At 41.9% G+C, this 5103-nt stretch overlaps 1 pseudogene; it reads right to left on the bottom strand.

Moving 5' to 3' along the window:
- Positions 1-2302: 2302 nt before the first annotated feature.
- Positions 2303-2909, bottom strand: LOC122208905 (annotated as a pseudogene).
- Positions 2910-5103: the final 2194 nt, after the last annotated feature.

The following is a 5103-nucleotide window of genomic DNA, read 5'->3' as shown; positions in this document are numbered from 1 at the left end:
AGTTCAAGCCCCACGGTGGGCATAGATTACTTAAAAAAAAAAAAAAAAGCATATGAGGGGTGCCTGGCTGGCTCAGTTGGAAGAACTTGCAACTCTTGATTTCAGGGTCCTGAGTTCGAGCCCCACATTGGGTGTAGAGATTGCTTAATAAATAAAACTTTAAAAAAGCGTATGAAAGTATAAAGCTCACTGGTAAGTACACAGACAAATACAGCATACCATAAAACTGTGATGGTGGTGCAGAAATCACTGTATGGTTTAGAAGTTAAAAGAAGTATAAAAAAGCTGCAACTATTAAAATATGTTAATGGATGCACAATATAAAAAGACACAATGTATGACATCAATAACAAGGTGAGGGGAGAAAGGTGAAAGTGTTGAGTATTTCTTTGCAAGTAAAATTAGGCAGTTGTTAGTTTAATACAGATAGCTATTTAAAACATTTTTTAAGTGTTTATTTATTTTGGGGAGACAGAGAGAGCACAAGCGGGGGAGAGGCAGAGCGAGAGGGAGACACAGAATCTGAAGCAGGCTCCAGGCTCCAAGCTGTCAGCACAGAGGCCGAAGCGGGGCTCGAACCCACGAAGTGCAGGATCTTGACCTGGGCTGAAATCAGATACTTAACCAACTGAGCTACCCAGGCACCCCCAGATAGTTATAATTACAAGCTGTTTTATGTAAACCTCATAGTAACCACAAAGGAAATACTTGTAGACTATACCCAAAAGATAATTTGAAAGGAATCAAATCATGACACTACAAAAAAAAAAGTCAAGGAAGCACAAAGGAAGAGAGCAAAGGAGGAAAAGAGGGAGAAAAAAAGCCATAAGACAGGGGTGCCTAGGTGACTCAGTCAATTGGGCATCTGACTTTGGCTCAGGTCATGATCTCATGGTTGATGGGTTCGAGCCCCATGCCGGGCTCTGTGCTGACAGCTCAGAGCCTGGAGCCTGCTTGGGATTCTGTGCCTCCGTCTCTCTCTGCCCTTCCTCTGCTCGCGCTCTGTCTCTCTCTCAAAAAATAAATAAAAATGTTTTCAAAAAGCTATAAGACAAACAGAAAATGACTAATAAAATAATAGTCCCTCTCTATCAACAATTATTTTAGATATACATGGATTAAATTCCCCATTCAAAAGACACAGTGTGGCTGAACGTATAAACGTAATCCAACTATATGTTGTCTACAAGAGAGTAATTTTAGATTTAAGGACACACATAGGCTGAAAGTGAAGTATGGAAACAGACCTTCCATGCAAATGGTAACCGAAAGAAAGCAGGGGTGGCCATAATTGTATCAGACAAAATAGATTTTTAAAGTTTTTTTTAACTTTATTTATTCTTGAGAGAGAGAGAGAGAGAGAGAGAGAGACGGACTGCAAGCAGGGGAGGAACAGAGAGAGAGGGAAACACAGAATCTGAAGCAGGCTCCAGGCTCTGAGCTGTCAGCACAGAGCCCAACGCGGGGCTCGAACTCACAAACCGTGAGATCATGACCTGAGCCAAAGTCAGATGTTCAACCAACTGAGCCACCCAGGCGCCCCAGACAAAATAGATTTTAAGTGAACAAATGAAGGCCATAAAATATAAGGTGAAAAACACCTGAAAGCCTACTACCTTGTGACAATAATTATTATTTTTTAGCTATCTTTTAACACACATATGTAAATAACAGTGGTGTAGGTATGCCTTTTACACTTTTAACTGGAATTTCTTTTTACACCGGTTATCTATTAGTTTCTACTCCGTACATACCTTCACAAGTTCCCACAGTCCCCTTGGGTAGAACATGTTAAAAATTGGGTGTACATATCCCCCTCCCAACACACACAGTTGCATTCAATTCCTATACCAAAAAAGTTTTAAGATTTCATCACGAATAAACAAATATTTATAACTAATGAGGAATACATCAAAATAACAGTATACAATTATGTAATAGAATCCAGTTTAAGAAATACAATACATAAAATAATTGTGCTTTGTTTTCTTGTAAGAACAACTCAGCAAAATAAAATTCCAGTTTATTGTTGGAAAACACTGTTTCACACACACACTTCAAACAGGACAAACAATAAATAAACAGCAACTTCATAGACAAAAAAGGGGGAAAAAGAAATTTTATCTTGGCCCTTTTTCATTAACATTTTTAAAGTTTATTTATTTTGAGAGAGAGAGACAGAGAGTCTGCATGGGGGAGGGGCAGAGAGAGAGAGAGAGAGAGAGAGAGAGAGAGAGACTACCAAGCAGGCGCAGGGAAGCATCTCACCAACTGTAAGATCATGACCTGAACCCAAATCAAGAGCGGGAGGCTGGACGCACTGAGCCTCTCAGGCGCTGCTAAGTTTTGATTCTTTTCTCCTCCCTTGTTGCAGATTCCCGCTGTGGTTCTGGGGGTGGGTGGCAGAGCAAGAGGTCATCTGGGGGTGGCGCTCCCCACGATGGGACTCTCCAAAGATGACCCTCTTTACATTTTCAGACTGGACGTGGGGGCTGAAGAGGTCCTGGTGGCATTTTTTGTCGTTGTTTATCAAGTTTAACTTTCCCTTTTTCACTGTCTAGTCATCGTCATCGATCTTCCGCTTCTTGGTGTCGACATCAGCAACCTCACCATCTTCCGCTGCCCGTGTGTCCGTAGCTGCCTCGGCCTCATCATCTTCCTCTCCATCCTCTTTCCTCACCTCGGCCCTCCACCTCCTTTCCCTCCTCCCCTTCTTTGTCTTCCTCATCTACCTCATTGTCGGCCTCCTGCTCCTGATTTTCCTCATTAGTGTTCCCATCAGCAGGTGCAGCTCTTCCCTTCTCCACCTCCTCCACAACTTCCTTCTTCTTCTGTAAGTCCTTGGTGGTGATATCGGAGCTGGGGTCCACGGCCGTGCCTGAAATGATGGGGCATGCCAGTGGCCCCATGCAGCAGATTCAAAAGCAAGCGAGAGTTGGAGGACCATCAGGGAGCAGGCATGCGCCCGAGGTGGGAGAGCGGGTTACCCGAACAATGCAAAGATGGCTTTTCAGAGCAGCCCATGGGGCCATGAAATAGCTTTGAATCCCTTTAAAAACTACCTTTTCATCTTTCCTCCTCTCTGAACTTACCACATTCCTGAATTTTATTCACCATGCCCTTGTTTTCCATTATCTTCCACTTAAGCACAAAATATCATTGTTTTGCTTCCTTTTTAAAATTTTATGAATGAAACATCCTGCAGGTATATTTCTATGGCTCAATGCTCATGTTATGATAGATTCAGTAACTTTCACTGCTATGTACTATTCCGATGTAAAGGTACTCCAGACCTAATTGTTCACCCTACTTTTGATGGGTGTGTTTCATTTCTAGATTTGTTACTTGCAATATTAATGAGAGCAATGCTACTGTGTTTGATGACAGGGAAAGCATTTTAAGAATTTGTGGCTGTGATTAAGGCACTTAGGGGGAAGCAAAAGACGGACTTTTGGAAGAGAAACAACAACAACAAAAAAGGTCAAACAAACAAACATTTTTCTCCCCAGGAACATTGAGGAGTTTCTTCTGAAATTGTGTTAGAAAAGGAATTTTATCTTCTTCCCTAACAGTATAACCATTAGCTCTTTATCTTTGTTTCTATCTACTATTTGATATCTGAAGGAAAAGTGTCAGAAATGTCAAAGAAATACAAATATTTAGGTTCAAAATTGCCAACTGCAACAGAGGAATCAGGCACTGTTTAGGAAGTGGTTTTTGTATACTCAGGATATAACAAAATGTAATTACCACTTTTTGAAATAAGACAAGTAGTGTTCTGATGGACTAATTATGTAGTCTCAAACAGGTTCCTTGCCTTGCATGACCTATAAACTAGTACATCTGATTCCCTAATTCTGGGCTCTGTTCTAATCTACCTGCGTTCACAAGCAGGAAATTATTTCCTTAGTCTAGGGCTTTCAAAGTTATCTGGTTAAGTACCCTTAACATCACAGAAGAATGGAAACCTACAGCAGCCACTCTATGACCGGATATGACTGATTTCTTCTTGCTTTTAAAACATTATGCCAATTTGCCTTCTTTCCCATAAAGCATCATTGATTCATTATAAAATATCTAAATTATTTGGCGGATAAATTGTAAATATTTTTCTGCATCTTAAATTTGATGCTCCAAGAAGATGTAATTGTACCACTCTTATAGATAATGAAACTGTGGAAATAATGAAACTCACTATCCTAACAGTTACAATTTTCCAGGTACATATAGTGATTGGCAGTCAGATCATCAAACTAACACATACTAAGCCACACAACACTGCACTGTTTTTCGATCTCAGCTGGACAGTGATCCACTTTCATAATCACCATAGTATGCAAACGAAAAGCCTATTAAAAAAACCTCACAAATACTAAATTGTCCTCAGTTACTGACATTAACACACAATGTCCCAGATCTCATCTCTCAGTCCTACAGGGACCTTTGCACATGATCACAGTATCAATTCACGACCACGTATTGTTGCTTTTCTCTTGAAAAAAATATATAATCTCTAACAGAAACCACCCTACACGTAAGGAAACAAGGATTCACACCAGCAGAAACTATCCCATGAATATAAACAACTCCACACGAGGTCCTAGTCACCGAATTGGACCCACAAACTCAGAGCCACACGTATCCATCTGTTCAACTCGCCAGACCCTACTCGAGTCCCTCGTAAACCAGGTAAGCCCGTGGCCTCGCTCAGGGTTATTCCCATGGACCTTACTTGCGATGTTGCCGCCCATTGAAGCCTAAGTCCCTGGTCATATCCCCCCACGCCCCTCTCCGCCGACGCTCCCCTTCCAATCTCTAACACTCTCAGAATGCATTCCTCAGCCTTCCTTGAAAACCATTTAATTCTCCCTCAGTCACATCGAAGATTATTGAGATGTGACGTTCGCCTAGCCGGGACCTACTCGCTGCAGCAAAAACTAGAAGTTCGGGTTGACTTTGGAAAAAGCGCCTTTGCTAGGCGTAGCCGAGTTGCATGCTGGGAGCATTCTAAGGGTCCTGGGTCCCAGCTTCTGAGGATTTGCCCGCCGTGGACTACATTTCCCAAAAGTCTCCGGGCACAGGTCTTCTTCCGGGCGGGGTGAG

This window comes from Panthera leo, chromosome E2 (assembly GCF_018350215.1).
Source record: "Panthera leo isolate Ple1 chromosome E2, P.leo_Ple1_pat1.1, whole genome shotgun sequence".
Lineage (NCBI taxonomy): Eukaryota > Metazoa > Chordata > Mammalia > Carnivora > Felidae > Panthera > Panthera leo.
Note: the sequence above shows the minus strand (reverse complement) of the source record. Positions and strands in the feature narration are given on the sequence as shown.